The following is a 19556-nucleotide window of genomic DNA, read 5'->3' as shown; positions in this document are numbered from 1 at the left end:
CCGCATACAAAGCCATTATCAACACTGCTAAACCAATTAGCAAGTCTGTTAAAGTCTGGCCTGAGAGTGCCATCTCTCAGCTCCAAGATTGCTTTGAAAATACGGATTGGGATATTTTCTTTCATGAGACAGACCTGGAGACGAGTACTTCCTCTGTATTGTCATATGTTAATTTCTGTGTGGACACCATCACTGTCAACAAAAGAATTACGGTTTACCCAAATCATAAACCATGGATAACAAAAGAACTCAAGGGACTTCTAAAAAATAGAAACAAAGCTTTTAAAATACAGGACAAAGACGCATATTCTTCAGCCAGAGCAAGTCTGAAAAAAGGCATACGAAATGCAAAACTTAAATACAAACAAAGGATTGAGGAAAACTTTGAAAATGACTCAAACCCAAGGAGGATGTGGCAAAGCATTCAACTATTCACAGATTACAAAAAGAAGAATAGCACTCAATATACACTGGACAATAACATCCCCAGCCTAGCAGAAGAACTTAATAACTTCTTTGCTAGATTTGAAAAAGACAACAATCGGCCTCCAGTCAACTTTGGGCCCACTACAGACTCACAGCCATTAATCCTTCACATACATGAAGTACAGCAAGCACTCACAAATATCAACACCAGGAAAGCTGCAGGTCCTGATGGTGTGCAAGGACGTGTGCTCCAGGCCTGTGCTGGTCAGCTAGCGAAAGTTTTTACACAAATATTCAACCTCTCTCTGTTCTTGGGTGTAGTCCCATCATGCCTTAAATCTACAACCATTGTGCCAGTCCCAAAAAATCCTAGGATAACCTGTCTTAATGATTATCGACCAGTTGCTCTAACCCCTGTCATCGCCAAGTGCTTTGAACGACTGGTAGCCACACACATCAAGGCCTCTATCCCAGCAAATCTAGATCAACACCAGTTTGCTTAGTTACCGAACAAATAGATCAACTGAGGATGCCATCTGTATAGCTCTCCATGCTGCCCTCTCACACCTGGAAAAGCCCAACTCCTATGTTAGGATGCTCTTTGTTGACTACAGCTCAGCATTTAACACCATTGTACCTAGCCAGCTGACCAACAAACTCCATGCACTAGGTCTTGCTCCCTCCATATGTACTTGGTTATTGGACTTCCTTACTAATCGCCCTCAAACTGTCAGACTAGGAAAACAGACATCCTCCACCCTTACCCTGAGCACTGGCGTGCCAAAGGGCTGTGTATTAAGCCCTCTCCTCTATGCACTTTTCACCCATGACTGCCAGCCTATCCATACCTCAAACGTAATTGTTAAGTTTGCAGATGATACGACTGTCATTGGGCTTATATCAGACAATGAGGAAGCTGCATACAGAGAAGAAGTTAGGAACCTGACTGCATGGTGCGACATTAACAAACTGTTATTAAATACAAAGAAGACCAAAGAAATTATTCTGGACTTTAGGACCACCAAAAAGACTACTCACCTACCGCTAATGATCAATGCAGAGGCTGTGGAGAGAGTTTCCAGCTTCAAATTTTTGGGAGTCACCATCGCAGAGAACCTGTCCTGGGCTGACAATGCTTTAGCTCTAACTGGCAAAGCACAACAACGCCTCTACTTTCTGAGGAAACTAAGGAGCGCTAACCTCCCACAGAAGCTGCTGGTTAATTTCTACAGATGCACTATAGAAAGCATTCTGACCAATTGCATGACGGCCTGGTACAACAACTGCACGAAGGCTACTAGAGAAGCCCTGCAGCGAGTTGTTAAAACAGCAGAAACCATTATTGGCACTGAACTACCATCACTGGAACTTTTGTATAATTCTCGCAGCTTGAGAAGGGCCAAAAACATTATCAAAGACAACACTCACCCTGGAAATGCCTTGTTTGAGCTCCTTCCATCAGGTAAACGTTTTAGATCAACCCGCACACACACAAACAGACTGAAAGACAGCTTTTTCCCATCCGCCATAAACTTGATAAACTCTGAATCCTCTCTGAAATAATTAACACTGTGTACAAATTGTTTAAACAGTGGCGTAGCTAAGGAGCTGTGGGCCCCGATGCAAGTCTTACAATGGGGCCCCTCAAGCACTCTATACATAACAATTGATACGGTGCACCAAAACCTGCCAATGGTAACTACAATGTCAGAGGAGCAAGAAGGGGATGGGGAACAGCTTCTTAATGATTACCACTATTCAAAGCTATCTATAGAAGTGATTATTATGAGCACAGGACCAATAGAGAGCTAATACTGTAGTTGAGGGAGGGCCCTTCGGGGCCCCTCTGGCCCAAGGGCCCCGATGCAGTCGCTACCGCTGCACCCCCTATTGCTACACCCCTGTGTTTAAACATATGTAATACCTGGCATACTTTTATAATTTCTTCTCTTCCTTGTTACTATCACTATGTTCCCTATATGCACCGTGGGGTTATCATGAAAAGTAATTTCGTTGTGTTACACAATGACAATAAAGTGAATTGAATTGAATTGAAGTCCCTTTGGCAAGCAGTGGCGACCACCACAAAGCTGGCGGCTCCTGCACATGTGCAGCCCCAAGCCATGCGCACACTGCGCATGTGCATTAGCAATTTTCATAAATGGCAGATGCGGCAAACGCCCCTGGGAGTGCGTTGAGGAGGCCCGCTGCTGGCCAGAGAGTTTTGGACCAGTGCCGTGGGCACAGCACAGGAGGACTCCAGGGGGCTGCAAGAAGCCCCAGGTAAGTTCAACTCAAATTTCCTTTAACCTCCTTAGCGGTAACCCCGTGTGTGACACGGGGTAAGCCGCCGGAGGGTTCCGCTCAGGCCCTGCTGGGCCGATTTACATCATTTTTTTTGCTGGACGCAGCTAGCACTTTGCTAGCTGCGCCAGCACACTGATCGCCGTCGTCCCGCGCCCGATCGTCGCTATTCGTTGCGGCGCGCGGCCCCCCCCCCCCCCCAGACCCCGTGCGCTGCCTGGCCAATCAGTGCCAGGCAGCGCCGAGGGGTGGATCTGGACTCCCAATGATGTCCCGACGTCGCTGACGTCGGTGACGTCATCCCGCCCCGTCGCCATGGCGACGGGGGAAGCCCTCCAGGAAATCCCGTTCTTTGAACGGGATTTCCTGATCGGAGATCGCCGAAGGCGATCGAAGCGGGCGCTGGGATGCCGCTGAGCAGCGGCTATCATGTAGCGAGCCCTGGGCTCGCTACATGATTTAAAAAAAAAAAAAAAATTAAAAAAACTGCTGAGCTGCCCCCTGGCGGAATTTTTCATACCGCCAGGGGGGTTAAAGTAGTTATCAGGCAAATATTAAATGAAAAGCTCTACTCCCCTGGGCTTTCTCCAACGCCTAGCAGCCGACTGTCCCAAGCTGTCACCTCCACTCCCCGCCGATGTCTCCATGCTCTGTGCGGAAGGTGCAAACTGCCACTGTCAATCAAGCCCACGTTGTACGCGGCTTACTGCACAGGCGCAGAACTACTGCGCCTGCGCAGTAAGCCGCGTACTACGTGGGCTTGATTGACAGCGGCGGTTCGTGCATGCGCAGTGCGGGTGACCTCGGGTTCGGCTTCCGCACCAGGAAGGTGTTTGATTTTCGCTATATTTCTTAGATGGAAGAAGGAAGACTTGACGACAGCTGATATCTGCTGTTTAAGTTTTAGATTTCCATCCAGGATCACCCCAAGGTTAAGCACAGAGTCTTTATACTGTACAGTATCTCCCCCAATTGCTAGTTTGAGGTGGTGAGCGTTTTGAACTTTATCCATCATGTGTGGACCACCTACCACCAACACCTCTGTTTTGTAACCTATATAACCCGTATGCGAGAACCCGGCCCAGATATAACGATCTGACCCAGGTTCCTGCATACTGCTAGGGGTTACTAAAGCGTTCTCCAAGTCCTAGTATAATTACAGTAGCGGGCTGTGTAACTCGCTTGGTGGCAGATCTTTGAATTGTATGTGTGTGGTGAATCGGTTGGTATCAGAACGCTTCCTTCGCGAGTCAGTTCATCAAATTGTGAACGCGGGTTACCCTTCGTGATGAACAAATGACCGTGTGAAAGGATTTCTGATGCTGATTGACTGACCCACCCGCAGACCGGCCTAGCGGTCTGTGACATTTGGCCAAATGTCACAGACCGCTAGGCCGGTCTGCGGGTGGGTTAGTCGATCAGCGTCAGAAATCCTCTCACACGGTCATTTGTTCATCACGAAGGGTAACCCGCGTTCACAATTTGATGAACTGACTCGCGAAGGAAGCGTTCTGATACCAACCGATTGACCACACACATACAATTCAAAGATCTGCCACCAAGCGAGTTACACAGCCCGCTACTGTAATTATACTAGGACTTGGAGAACGCTTTAGTAACCCCTAGCAGTATGCAGGAACCTGGGTCAGATCGTTATATCTGGGCCGGGTTCTCGCAGACGGGTTATAAAGGTATACTTCTATTAAACACAGGGTAGCGATTTCAGGAGAATAGGTACGATTGTGTATGTTCAGCAACAGGTGATAACCGCTAAACGATTTTTAAAACGTTTAATAACAAAAATGCATTACATACAGTTATATAAACCAATTAACATATACACAGAGCTTAAAAATAAAAAGGAACAAAATCAGAAAATTCTTACTTAGTTAGCTGAGCAGTCCATTTGAAGCATGAAGAAAATAGTCCAGTTTAAAAGTAGGCATTCAGATGCCTATGTCACAGTACCTGCAATCAACACCTACATGATGGTTGACTTGATACACACCCATACAGCCAGAATCCACATGACACCCTGTGCCAGCACCCAGAACCCACATTGCACCCAGCATCTGCCTTTAGCACCCACATGACAACAAATACCGCACTAGCCAGCACCTATCACCCATATGTCACCATTTACTCACTCCCAGTACCCACTTGGCACTCAGTATTTGCACCTAAGACCCACATACCCCCATAGTCAACACCCACATGGCACAGTACTCACACATCACCAAGTTCCAAAGCCATTATATGCACCTAGTACCCGTCCATGGCCAGCACCCAAATAGCACCCAGTACCTATCCTTGGTCTGAACCCATATAAGACTCAGTACTCTCCCATGGCACACATCCAGACCACACATGGCACTCCCTACTCACTCATGTCCAACATTCACATGGCTCCCTGTACCAATTAGCACCCACTATTGTTAATCACCATCTGCTACTCATTCAGCACCCAATACTGCATAGCACCCACTGCAAATAAACACCCAACACAAACTGGACCTTGGTATCCAAAGCAGCTTGACACAGACTTTACTTTGGCATCTTGGCACCCACTGCAACTTAGCACAAAGTGAACCTTTGTATCTTACCATCTACTGCATCTGGGCACCCACTGCACCTTGGCACTTACTGCAGTTTTGCATCTACTAATGATTAGCAACCACTGCATATTGGTAACCACTTCTTTGCCTGAAAAGAGGCTTGGTTGCTGATCAAGAGGGACAGAGGTCCCAGTAATGAATGGTGAGTCTGTGCCTTCACTGTGGGCTCCACTGTGCCCACTCTAACCCACTAACAGTGGGCACCTATCACTGCTGATGTGAGGGTGGTAGCACTAAAAGAGTTGGTTGGAAGGAGACACAAAGTCTGCCTGATACTGCTATAAAGGTGTACGCGTGTGTGTGTGTGGGGGGGGGGGGGGTGTTAAGACTGCCTTATGCTTTCTGGAGAGGGGTATTACATACACAATTTAGCACGATTTATCGATTTCAAATTTGAGCACCACACCCTTAAGGATCCTCTGCACGGCCCTGCCCATTCCTGCAGCACCCACACTGACCTTTACTTTTCCCATCAGCCACCCCTTCCCCTTATAGCTGGTACCCAGTACTCACACTCTCATGACACCAAGTATCTGCACCCAGGCCTAAAATTGCACCCATACCTGCACACAGCTTCCACATGGCCCCCACTATCTGCACCAAGCACCCACTTAACCCGTACCTGCACCCAAAGTACCTGCATTCAAAACCCATGTGAGTCCCAAAGCCCACCCATAGCCAGCACCCAGTAAAGGCATGGCGCCAAGTATTCGCACCCATGTCACATTCAGTACCTGTACCCAGCACCCACATGACATTGAGTACATGCACTCAGATCTTACATGGCACTAAGTACTTGCAATCAACACCAGCATGACACTCGATACCCAACCATAGCCAGAACCCACATGACACTCAGTACTTAAACCCAAAACTCACATGGCACTAAGTACTTGCAATCAACAGCGGCATGGCACTCGATACCCACCCATAGCCAGAATCCACATGACACTCAGTACTTACACCCAGAACTTACATGGCACCCATCATCTGCATTCAGCAGCATGACAATCAATACCCCCCTAGCCAGAAACGAGGAGGGGGGAGGCATGCGGGGGAAGGCATTGCCAGGCCCCTTTTTTAAATTTGAGCACCCCCCACTTAAGGACCCTCTGCACAGCCCTGGTATGCAGTAGTACTAACAACATTCAATAGTGGTAGACAGTGTGTGTAATTACAAAGAGGCACGCAATCAGTGTCAAATACACAGCAGCTGTGTGTGTGTATCACTGGGCTGTGTGCTTTAACACACACAGGGGTTGATTCACTAAACAGTGCTATTGAATAGCGCTATAGCGCTACATGAATTACGTGTGTCGTTGTGCGCATAAAACGTTACACGCGTTAAAACTTATAGCGCGTGTTAATAGAAGTTTATGCGCGTAATGTTAACATTTGTCAGCTGTTTACTTATATAAACTTTGCTCAACAACACTTGCTTCAGAATAGTTTGAGACTAGGCAAGTAAGTGTTATTTGTTTGTATGTGTCCTTTACAATTTTCAGCTGTTTTTAGCCTCTGTGTAGTTTTTAAATTTATTTAAAGTAGTAATTAAATTGTGTTGGTCATATGTAGAACGCCAAGCAACCATATTTTTTATTAATTGTATATCACTGTATCCATTGTAACATGTGGATACTGTGTAGTGTGACTTGTGTTGTGTGCTGTGTAATGTGTGTGTACTGTGAAGCTGCAGCACACTGCCAGGGACACTGTGAAGCTGGTACACAGTGTGTGCTGGAGCTGACATGCAGGTAAATGGGACAAATGGCCCAGGGCCCCTGAGCTCTGCAGGGGCACCTGCACTGCTGGACCCCAAGTTGCCTCTTAGTTACATAGTTACATAGTTATTTAGGTTGAAAAAAGAAATCTGTCCATCGAGTTTAACCAGAAAACAAAGTACAACACCAGCCTGTTCCCTCACATATCCCTGTTGATCCAGAGGAAGGCGAAAAACCCTTACATGGCATGGTCCAATTAGCCCCAAAAGACGAAAAAATTCCTTCCCGACTTCAGATGGCAATCAGATAAAATCCCTGGATCAACATCACTGGGCATTAATAATTGTAGCCATGGATGTCTTTCAACGCAAGGAAAGCATCTAAGCGCCCTTTAAATGCAGGTATAGAATTTGCCATTACGACTTCCTGTGGAAATGCATTCCACATCTTAATCACTCTTACTGTAAAGAACCCTTTCCTAAATAAATGGCTAAAACGTTTTTCCTCCATGCACAGATCATGTCCTCTAGTCCTTTGTGAAGGACTAGGGACAAAATGCTCATCCGCCAAGCTTTTGTTTTGCCCTCTGATGTATTTATACATGTTAATTAGATCTCCTCTAAGGCGTCTTTTCTCTAGACAAAATAAACCCAGCTTATCTAACCTTTCTTGGTAAGTGAGACCTTCCATCCCATTTTGTTGCTCATCTCTGCACCTGCTCGAAAACTGCAATATCTTTCCTGTAATGTGGTGCCCAGAACTAAATCCCATATTCCAGATATGGCCTTACTATAGAGTTAAACAGGGTCAATATTATGCTAGCATCTCAAGTTTTTATTTCTCTTTTAACCTCCCTGGCGGTACAAATAAATTAAAGCATGTAGCTAGCCTAGCGCTAGCTACATGATTCCCCCCTCCCTTCGCTATCCCTCCCACCCCTCCGATCGCCGCCGGCGCTTTTACCCTGCAGGGAATCCCGTTCTGAACGAGATTCCCTGTATGGGCTTCCCCGTCGCCATGGCGACAATCGCGATGACGTCACCGACGTCATCGACGACGTGACGTCAGCGGGTGTTCCGATCCACCCCTCAGCGCTGCCTGGCACTGATTGGCCAGGCAGTGGAAGAGGTCTGGGGGGGTGGCGCGGCGAATCGGCGGGTAGCGGCGGCGATCGTTATGCACACGCAGCTAGCAAAGTGCTAGTTGCATGTAGCAAAAAAAAATACGTAAATCGGCCCAGCAGGGCCTGAGCGGCACCTTCCGGCGGCTTACCCCATGTCACACACGGGGTTACCGCCAAGGAGGTTAATGCATCCCAAAATGTTATTAGCTTTAGCTGCAGCGGGTTGGCATTGAATATGATTCTTTAACTTGTTGTTGATGTACTGTATACTCCTAAGTCCTTCTCCAAGTTTGATGTCCCCATCTGTATCCCGTTTATTTTGTATGGTGTTAGACAATTGGTACAACCAATGGTTCAAAATTGAATTTCACCTGCCATTTATGTACCCATTTAGCAATCCTATCCAGATCCTGTTGCAATATGTCACTATCTTCCTGAGAGTTGATGATAATTTCTGCACAATTTTATATCATCTGCAAAAATAGCAACATTGCTCACTACTGCATCTACTAGGTCATTAATAAATAAATTGAAGAGCACTGGACCCAGTACAGACCCCTGTGGGACCCCACTGCTAACAGTCACCCATTTTGAGTATGATCCATTGACCACAACTCTTTGTTTTCTGTCCATTAGCCAGTTCCCTATCCATGCACACGGACTCTTCCCCAGTCCTTGCATCCTCAACTTTTGCACCAGACTTTTGTGGGGAACAGTGTCGAAGGCCTTTGCAAAGTCCAAGTATATCACATCTACAGCATTCCCAATATCCACATTAGCGTTCACTACCTCATAAAAGCTGAGCATGTTAGTCAAACAGGACCTGTCTTTAGTAAACGCATGCTGATGCTGAGAAATCAGATTATTTTCTACTATAATGTCTTGTATAGTATCTCTTAGTAACCCCTCAAATAGTTTGCATACAACTGATGTTAAAGGGACACTTAAGTCAAACAAAAAAAATGAGTTTTACTCACGTAGGGCTTCCAATAGCCCCCTGCAGCTGTCCGGTGCCCTCGCCATCTCCCTCCGATCCTCCTGGCCCTGCCGGCAGCCACTTCCTGTTTCGGTGACAGGAGCTGACAGGCTGGGAACGCGAGTGATTCTTCGCGTTCCTAGACACATTAGCACCCTCTATGCTGCTATATGGTATATGATATATGCTATAGCAGCATAGATGGCGCTATTGTGGCCAGGAACGCGAAGAATCACTAGCGTCCCCAGCCTGTCAGCTCCTGTCACCGAAACAGGAAGTGGCTGCCGGCGGGGCCAGGAGGATCGGAGGGAGACGGCGAGGGCACCGGACAGCTGCAGGGGGCTTTTGGAAGCCCCAGGTGAGTAAAACTAATTTTTTTTGTTTGACTTAAGTGTCCCTTTAAGCTTACAGGTCTATAATTTCCTGGATCAGATTTTTTGCCCTTCTTAAATAATGGGAAAACGTGGGCTGTATGCCAATCTACTGGAACTCTGCCAGTTGAAAGAGAGTCACCTGCTGCACCCCAGGTTCCCCCCCTGGGTAACATTATTATTATTATTATTATTATTGATTTATAAAGCGCCAACATATTCCGTGGCGCTGTACAAAGTAAGAAACAAACATGGGGTACATAATAATACAGACAATGGTGTACACCAATATACAAGATACATAATTAGTGACAAAATACTAAGAATGATACAAAATACAAATTATAGAATTGGTATTTACATGGTGTTGTTGGCCCCTCACAGATGCTCGAAAGTGCTTGATCACATAAATTAGTATTTATGACATTTAAAAAGTATAAATAATCCTGGACAAATGTTAATTTTTTTTTTATCTTTTTGTTTACATTTTCCTTCAGTAATGGAGCCGTTTGAGGTTTGGCTGGATGAGGGCATGTTAGATAATGAATGCTAACTTTGCTATGATTTTAACCCTCCTGGCGGTCTATTAAAAACCGCCAGGGGGCAGCGCAGCAGTTTTTTTTTTATTTTTATAAATCACGTAGCAAGCCCAGGGCTCGCTACATGATAGCCGCTGTGCAGCGGCATCCCCCCCGCCCGCTTCGATCGCCTCCGGCGATCTCCGATTAGGAAATCCCGTTCAAAGAACGGGATTTCCTGGAGGGCTTCCCCCGTCGCCATGGCGATGGGAGGGATGACGTCACCAACGTCGTGACGTCATTGGGAGTCCCGATCCACCCCTCAGTGCTGCCTGGCACTGATTGGCCAGGCAGCGCACAGGGTCCGGGGGGCGGCGCGACGCGGAGAGCGTCGGCTAATCGGCACGGAGCGGCGGCGATCGGAGTGCACACGCAGCTAGCAAAGTGCTAGCTGCGTGTTGCAAAAAAAATTATGCAAATCGGCCCAGCAGGGCCTGAGAAATCGTCCTGCGCGGCTTACGCCGAACTACGTTCGGGGTTACCGCCAGGAAGGTTACGCTATTAAACGACACACTATTTAAATTAATAACACATAATTTTGTATGTGCGTAATGCTTTAATGGCGCAAAGTATTACGCATATTAAAAACATTGCGCTCTACCGTATGTGCTGATAGCACTTGTTACATTATGCTGATAGCGCACGCAGCATTATGCAATAGCACTGTTTGGTGAATCAACTACACAAAGAGATATGCAGTTGTGATATTACAATGGTTGTAAAAAGGCTGAAGTGCTGTAAAAGCAGTGTGCGCAGTCAAATGGCTACGTGGACTGTGAGCTGTATGCAGTGTGTCACCCACATAGAGAGATGTCCTATCGTAAGTTCAATCACAAATACAGTTGAAATAATATTCACTGATAATAGAGTGTGCTGGCGGACTACAAGGGCCAGCTGCGACTGTGCGCTGTATGCAGTGTGTCTCCTACACAGAGAGCTATGCTATAGTAAGCTCAATCACAAATACAGTTGAAAGATATGCACTGGTAATAGAGTGTGCTGGTGGAACTACAAGGGCCAGCTGCGACTGTGGGCTGTATGCAGTGTGTCACCAACACAGAGAGCTATGCTATAGTAAGTTAAATCACAAATACAGTTAGAAGATATGCACTGCTGTGCTGATAGTGTGCTGGCGGGCTACAAGGGCCAGCTGCGACTGTATGCAGTGTGTCACCTATACAGAGAACTATGCTATAGTAAGTTTAATCACAAGTACAGTTGAAAGATATGCACTGGTAATAGAGTGTGCTGGCCACACACTCTATTACACACTCAGTAGGTCAGCTGATGCGCCTCCTTGCCGCATAAAGGTCGCGACGGTGCGCGCGCACGTGTCAATGCGACCCTATGTGCAGATGATAGACCCGTCCTCGGCGTGCTAGACGCCCGAGGCACGGGAGTACCGTTCGTTAGGGAGGTAGAGCCAGCTGCGGTGGCAGCGTGGTTCACCGCAGCTGCCTCCTTACTATTTATTACAGTACCCCCCCCCCTTGAGGCGTGGACTCCGGACACGTCCTGCATGGCTTCTCTGGATGCAATTTATGAAACTCCTGTCTCAACTCCTCAGCGTGCATGCGGCGATCCGGCACCCAAGACCTCTCCTCAGGCCCATAGCCCTTCCAATGAACTAAATATTGAACTGAGTTGTGTACCCAGCGAGAATCTAATATTTGCTCAATCTCGTACTCAGGTTCACCATCAATTACCACAGGGGGGGGGGGGGGGGGAGAGGAATCCACATGCGCAGCCGGCTTCAACAAAGACACATGAAAAGATTTTGTACCTCTCATACTAGCTGGCAGTGCAATCACATACGTCACATCATTGATCTTCTTGGAGATGGGGTATGGGCCTACAAATCTGGGGTCCAATTTGGCCGAGTGTTGTTTCAACGCCAGATGCCGGGTTGAAACCCACACCATGTCCCCAGGAACAAATTCCCATTCTACAGATCGCTTCTTATCAGCTTGTCTTTTCTGGGTTAGAAAGGCCTTTTCCAGATTTCTTTTAACCATAGTCCAGATCTCCCTAAAAGATCTCTGCCAATCTTCCATAGCAGGAAGAGAAGAGGACACCACTGGTAATGGGGAAAATTTAGGAGATCTCCCCGAGACCACCTGGAAAGGAGAGAAGCCTGAAGAGGTACTTTTTAGATTGTTATGTGCAAATTCCGCATACGGCAGGAATTTTGCCCATTCCAACTGAGCATCGGCCACATAGCACCTTAGGAACTGTTCAAGTGACTGGTTGACCCTTTCGGTTTGCCCATTGGTCTGTGGGTGATAGATGGACGAGAATGACAGGTTCATTCCCAGATGATGATAAAACGCTCTCCAGAACCTGGACACAAATTGGACTCCCCTATCTGACACCACATCTTCTGGTATCCCATGCAACCGAAAAATGTGTTGGATGAAGAGATCTGCCAGTTCCTGAGCTGAGGGGAGTCCGTCCAGTGGAATAAAATGAGCCATTTTGCTGAACCTGTCGACTACCACCCAGATGACAGTTTTACCCTCAGAATTACGAAGTTCGCCCACAAAGTCCATGGACAGATGGGTCCATGGTTGCTTAGGCACCGGCAATGACTGGAGAGTGCCCACCGGAGCCTGTCTGGAAGGTTTATTTCTGGCACAGACTGAACAATCTCTGACGAACTCCTTACAATCTGAGACCAGGGTCGGCCACCAGACGCATCTAGCAAGCAAATCCTGCGTTCTAGCCACCCCAGGATGCCCTGCATTCTTATGTGCATGGAACAATTGTAAAAGTTGCAAGCGATAATGCAGTGGCACAAACAGAACCCCACCTGGTTTCTCCTCGGGAATGTTCTGTTGATAGGGACCCAATGTAGACAACCAATCCTCCCATGTGTCAGTGGCTGCTAAGACAACTTTCTCGGGCAGGATGTTCTCAAGGGTTGGTGACTGTACTGTCTCAGGCTCAAAACATCTAGACAGGGCATCTGCCTTGATCTTTTTACTTCCTGGCTTGTAGGTAATGATAAATCTGAATCTCGAGAAGAATAAATACCAGTGAGCTTGTCGGGGGCTAAGTCTCTTGGCCCCCTCAATATATTCTAAATTCTTGTGGTCAGTATAGACCGTAATCGTATGTTCTGCCCCTTTGAGCCAATGGCGCCATTCCTCAAACGCGAGTTTGATGGCCAACAACTCTCGGTTTCCAATATCATAATTTCTCTCGGCGGGAGAAAACTTCCAAGAGAAAAATGCACATGGATGCAACCTGCCCTGAAGACCAGAGTGTTGAGACAGTACAGCCCCAACCCCAACCTCTGATGCATCCACCTCCACAATAAAGGGAAAAGTGACATCAACATGTGGAAGATGTGGAGTCCGTTTGGGTAAATATTCATGGTGGAAATAAAAGTTGCCAATTGCTTATTGGGGTATGCTACAGACCACCTCATATTAATGAAGCTGCAGAACTGCGATTACTACAGCAGATTGAAAAAGCTGCAAGTAAAAATGAGGTCATAGTTATGGGCGACTTCAACTTTCCAGACATTGACTGGAGTATTGAGGCTACCCATACTGGTAAAAGCAGCAGATTTCTGGCAGCACTACAGGACAATTACTTGACTCAAATGGTAACTGAACCAACTAGGGGGAATGCGTTACTGGATCTGATCATTTCTAATAGACCAGATAATGTATCAAATGTGCAGGTTCAAGAACATTTGGGAAATAGTGATCGCAACATGATAACGTTTGATCTGGTGACTGATAGGCCACGGGCAGCAAGACCACTAAAACTATGAATTTTAGAAAAGCAAAGTTCAATCAAATTAGGCAGGCACTAAGTTTGGTGAACTGGGATAATGTACTACAAGGGGATGAAACTGAAGGGAAATGGCAAACTTTTAAACTTATTCTCAATCAATATTGTAGTATGTATATCCCATATGGAAACAAAACGTCTACGAATAAAAAAAGGCCTCTATGGATGAATAGAAAGGTTAGGGATAAAATGAAGAGGAAAAGGAATGCCTATAAGGTCCTAAAACAGGAGGGGACCGAGGCTGCACTAAGCAATTATAAGGAGTGCAATAAAAATTGTAAAAAAGAAATTAGGCTGGCAAAGATCGAAGCTGAAAATCAAATCGCTAGGGATATCAAATCTAACCCAAAAAGTTTTACAAGTACATCAACTCTAAAAAAAGAAAGGTTGACTGTATAGGACTCCTAAAGGATGAGGGTGGGAACTCAATGGTGGATGACCAAGGTAAGGCAGAGTTATTAAATGCTTTCTTTGCTTCTGTCTTCACAAAGGAAACAGCACTGTTGCAAATTACAGAGGCAGAAGAGTCTCAATCTTCTAACTGTAATATTAAATACTTAACGCAGGAAGAAGTGAAGGCAAGACTAAATAAATTAAAAATAGACAAGGCACCTGGCCCGGACGGCATGCATCCTCGGGTCCTAAGGGAATTAAGTTCAGTTATAGCTAAACCCCTTTATCTTATCTTTTGTGACTCTCTTGCAACTGGCCCAGTGGATTGGCGTACAGCCCACGTTTTCCCATTATTTAAGAAGGGCAAAAAATCAGATCCAGGAAATTATAGACCTGTAAGCTTAATATCAGTTGTATGCAAACTATTTGAGGGGTTACTAAGAGATACTATACATGACTTCATAGTAGAAAATAATCTTATTTCTCAGCATCAACATGGGTTTACTAAAGACAGGTCCTGTTTGACTAACATGCTCAGCTTTTATGAGGTAGTGAATGCTAATATGGATATTGGGAATGCTGTAGATGTGATATACTTGGACTTTGCAAAGGCCTTCGACACTGTTCCCCACAAGAGTCTGGTGCAAAAGTTGAGGATGCAAGGACTGGGGAAGAGTCTGTGTGCATGGATAGGGAACTGGCTAATGGACAGAAAACAAAGAGTTGTGGTCAATGGATCGTACTCAAAATGGGAGACTGTTAGCAGTGGGGTCCCACAGGGGTCTGTACTGGGTCCAGTGCTCTTCAATTTATTTATTAATGACCTAGTAGATGCAGTAGTGAGCAATGTTGCTATTTTTGCAGATGATACAAAATTGTGCAGAATCATCAACTCGCAGGAATATAGTGTCATATTGCAACAGGATCTGGATAGGATGGCTATATGGGCACATACATGGCAGATGAAATTCAATGTTGAAAAATGTAAAGTCATGCATTTTGGTTGTACCAATGGTCTAGCACCATACAAAATAAATACGATACAGTTGGGGACATCAAACTTGGAGAAGGACTTAGGAGTACTCATCGACAACAAGTTAAATAATCGTACTCAATGCCAAGTCGCTGCAGCTAAAGCTAACAAAATTTTGGGATGCATTAAAAGGGAAATAAAAACTCGAGATGCTAGCATAATATTGCCCCTGTTTAACTCTCCAGTACGGCCACATCTGGAATATGGAATTCAGTTCTGGGCACCACATTACAAAAAAGATATTGCAGTTTTAGAGCAGGTGCCGAGACGAGCAACAAAATTGATACGTGGGATGGAAGGTCTCTCTTACCAAGAAAGGTTAGATAAACTGGGTTTATTTAGTCTATAGAAAAGACGCCTTAGAGGAGATCTAATTAACATGTATAAATACATCAGAGGGCAATATAAAAGCTTGGCGGATGAGCTTTTTGTCCCTAGGCCTTCTCAAAGGACTAGAGGACATGATCTGTGCATGGAGGAAAAACGTTTTAGACATGTATTTAGGAAAGGGTTCTGTACAGTAAGAGTGATTAAGATGTGGAATGCATTGCCACAGGAAGTCGTTATGGCAAACTCTATACCTGCATTTAAAGGGGGCTTAGATGCTTTCCTTGCGTTGAAAGACATCCATGGCTACAATTACTAGGTTATGCCTAATGATGTTGTTCCAGAGATTTTATCTGATTGCCATCTGGAGTCGGGAAGGAATTTTTCCCTCTTGGGGCTAATTGGACCATGCCTTGTAAGGGTTTTTTCGCCTTCCTCTGGATCAACAGGGATATGTGAGGGAGCAGGCTGGTGTTGCACTTTGTACTGGTTGAACTCGATGGACGTATGTCTTTTTTTCAACCAAAATAACTATGTAACTATGTAACATGCCGCAAAATGGGGGCGGAACAAAACAACTTTTTCAATGATGAAAAGGCAGAATGCGCTTCAGCTGACCAGTTATAAGTGTCTGCCCCCTTCTCGGTAAGTTCCGTGAGAGGTGACACCACAGAAGAAAATCCCTTGATAAATTTTCTATAATAATTGGCAAAGCCAAGGAACCTCTGGAGTGCCTTCAGCCCTAAAGGCTGTGGCCACTCCAGCACAGCAGATACTTTTTTAGGGTCCATGGAGAGTATGGCAGGATGGAAATGATATATCCCAAAAAGGGAACCTCAGACACTTCAAAGAGGCATTTCTCTAGTTTTGCATATAAAGAATTCTGCCTCAGTTTCCTTAAAACAAACTTTACATGCTCCCTGTGTTCAGCCAAATTGGGTGAGAAAATAAGTATGTCGTCCAGGTAAACAAGGACGAACTGCCCCAGGACTTCACTGAAGACCTCATTGATCAACTCGTGGAAGGCGGCGGGAGCGTTACACAACCCGAAGGGCATGACTAGATACTCATAGTGCCCGTCGGGTGTGTTGAACGCCGTCTTCCATTCGTCACCCTCCCTTATGCGTACCAGATTGTATGCTCCACTTAGGTCGAGTTTAGAGAAGATACATGCATCAGTAACCTGGGAAAATAAGTCATAGATTAAAGGGAGTGGATAACGATTCTTTATAGTAATCTTATTTAACCCTCTGTAATCAATACATGGCCGGCCGGAGACTTTGAAGGACGGATGAACCCCTTGGCCAAGTTTTCTTTAATGTAATCCTGCATAGCAAGTTTTTCAGGACCAGAAAGGTTATATAAATGGCCTCTGGGGGGCATAAAACCTGGTCTTAACTCAATGGGACAGTCAAAACTTCTATGCGGAGGAAGTTTGTCTGCCGCTTTAGGACAAAAGACATCAGTGAATTCAGTATATGGTGCGGGCAATCCATCCATTTGAACCTTGGTAATGCAAACAGCAACTTTCTCCAAGCAATGATGATGACAGAAGGAGGACCAGCTTAATAGCTGCCCGAAACTCCAGTCAATCTGAGGGGAGTGCTTTTGCAACCATGGCATACCAAGGATCATGGTGGAAGTGGCCATCTTGAGCACAAAAAATTGTATTTGCTCCTTATGAAGTACCCCCACTTGACATAACAATACAGGAGTCTGGGACAGAGGTTGTTTCCCCTGAAGTGGAGAGTCATCCACTGCAGTAACAAAAATCTGTCTGTTCAAAGAAACAATGGGAATTCCCAACCTCATAGCGAAATCATAATCTATAAAATTGGCTGCTGAGCCCAAGTCTATGAATGCCTGGGTAGACAAAACTCGATCTTCCCAGGTAATAGAACACGGGAGAAGTAAACGATTCTCATTTAGAGGTAACACAGGCTCGCCTAGGGTAGTACCTCTAGCTACACCTAGGTGGCAGAGTTTTTCGCCTTCTTGGGGCAATTCTGTACCACATGGCCTTTCTCCGCACAGTATAAGCAGAGCCTCTTTGTTCATCTCCAATTTTTCTCTACCTCAGACAATTTGGAATGTCCAATCTGCATCGGCTCATCCTGAGGAAGAGAAGGAGATGGAGAAGGAGAGGTGATAGAGACGGATCTCCCCAAGAATCTACCTCGAGTTTGTCTTTGATAACGAACCCGGCGATCTATTTTAACTGCTAATGAGATCGCATCGTCAATAGTCTTAGGTTCTGGATGACTTAACATAAGATCAGCAACCGCATCAGATAATCCCGTTAAAAAACAATCCAATAGGGCAAACTGTCCCCATCTAGCCGACACAGCCCACCTTCTAAATTCTGCAGCGTACGTCTCAACGGTGTTATGCCCCTGCCTGAGGGTTTTCAGTTTCCTCTCAGCCGTCACTGCTATATCGGGATCGTCATATATAATCGCCATGGTTTTCATAGGCAAACGCAGGGGGGTATTACAGCTGCCCAGAATCCCCCCTCAGACCAGGGCCAGTGCAGTGTCTGGGGACAGACATGAGTTGAGACACCAGAATATCTGCAGGTATCCTGCAGCTCACAGCACTGCCCATACTTTCCCTGCTACAGTTGACTTTGGATGGAGCAGCAGCATGTGTACAGAGCATGGAGCAGCTCTGGGAAACTTAACAGAGTCAGGTATGAGCACAGCCCTGTGCCCTGCTGTGTGAATGCTTTATTTTCCCCTTCATTACCAATGTCGGCTGTCCTCATTATTATCTGTATCTAAACTGCTCCTGATAGATGCCATTGTCGATTGGGAGCAGATCGGACATTTAGGAAATAATTGTTAGATCCTGTCAGTCAGACTGGAAATTGCATTATGTGTACCCAGCATGATGTCCTACCATATCTTTATGCTGTATTGTGCGTGGCTGAGGGAGAAATTTCTGGAATCCCCCCTTGAAAATCTTGGGTTTGCCCCTGGTTTTAAAGAATTCCTGAACAGATGCCAAAGCCTCATGACCATTAGGGAGACTGTTAGTCCACGTCTGCGAATCCCCAGATAATAAAGTTTTAATAAAAGTCACTCTCTGACTCTCAGACCCTGATGACGTAGGTCGTAATTCAAAATACGAATTGCAGCGATTTCTGAAATTCTGAAAATCAGACCTGTGCCCTGAAAACTTTTCAGGGAGAGGTATCCTGGGCTCCATAACAACTGGGGATGGCACTGGTGCATTAGTTGCTTGAAGGATGCACACCACCTCAGACAACTGGTTGATCTGTGTCTGTTGAGCGTTAACCATGTTGGTTAGGCCGTTAACGGCCGTGGTCAAACGTTCAACCTGACTGCACAGTGTCTCCATAGACATTTTTGGTCTGCTGTTCTGTAACGATTGGTGTCAGCAAATACAGAGTTCTGATTATTTGGTGATCTGCAGTATCACCAATTAATGCAGATACTATTTCTGATTATATGGTGATCTGCAGAATCACCAATAATACAAATATAGCAACACTAAGGAAATAACGTGACCTTAGTCACACTTTATTGCACTGAGTGTAGTGATTGGTGCAAACAGTAAGTACTGATAGGTTTAGCAACACCTCACCAGAGGAGCTGGTGGGTACTAACAGTACGGAGCCCCTCACCAGAGACAAGGTTTCCTGGTGAGAGTAGAGAGGTCAGACTAATCGATTCGGCAGCAGATCAGGTACAAATACAGAAGGCAGAGGCAGAACGATATTCAGGCAGGGTTGGCAACAAGATCAGATGGGCAAAGGTACAGAATCAGAAGACAGAAGCAGAACGGTATTCAGGCAGGGTTAGCAACAAGATCAGATGAGCAGAGGTACAAAGTCACTGAGCAGAAGAGTAGTCAGAACGAGCCAGA

Source organism: Hyperolius riggenbachi, chromosome 2, assembly GCF_040937935.1.
Source record: "Hyperolius riggenbachi isolate aHypRig1 chromosome 2, aHypRig1.pri, whole genome shotgun sequence".
Classification (NCBI taxonomy): domain Eukaryota; kingdom Metazoa; phylum Chordata; class Amphibia; order Anura; family Hyperoliidae; genus Hyperolius; species Hyperolius riggenbachi.
The sequence above is the reverse complement of the archived record's forward strand: the minus strand, read 5'-3'. Positions refer to the sequence as shown.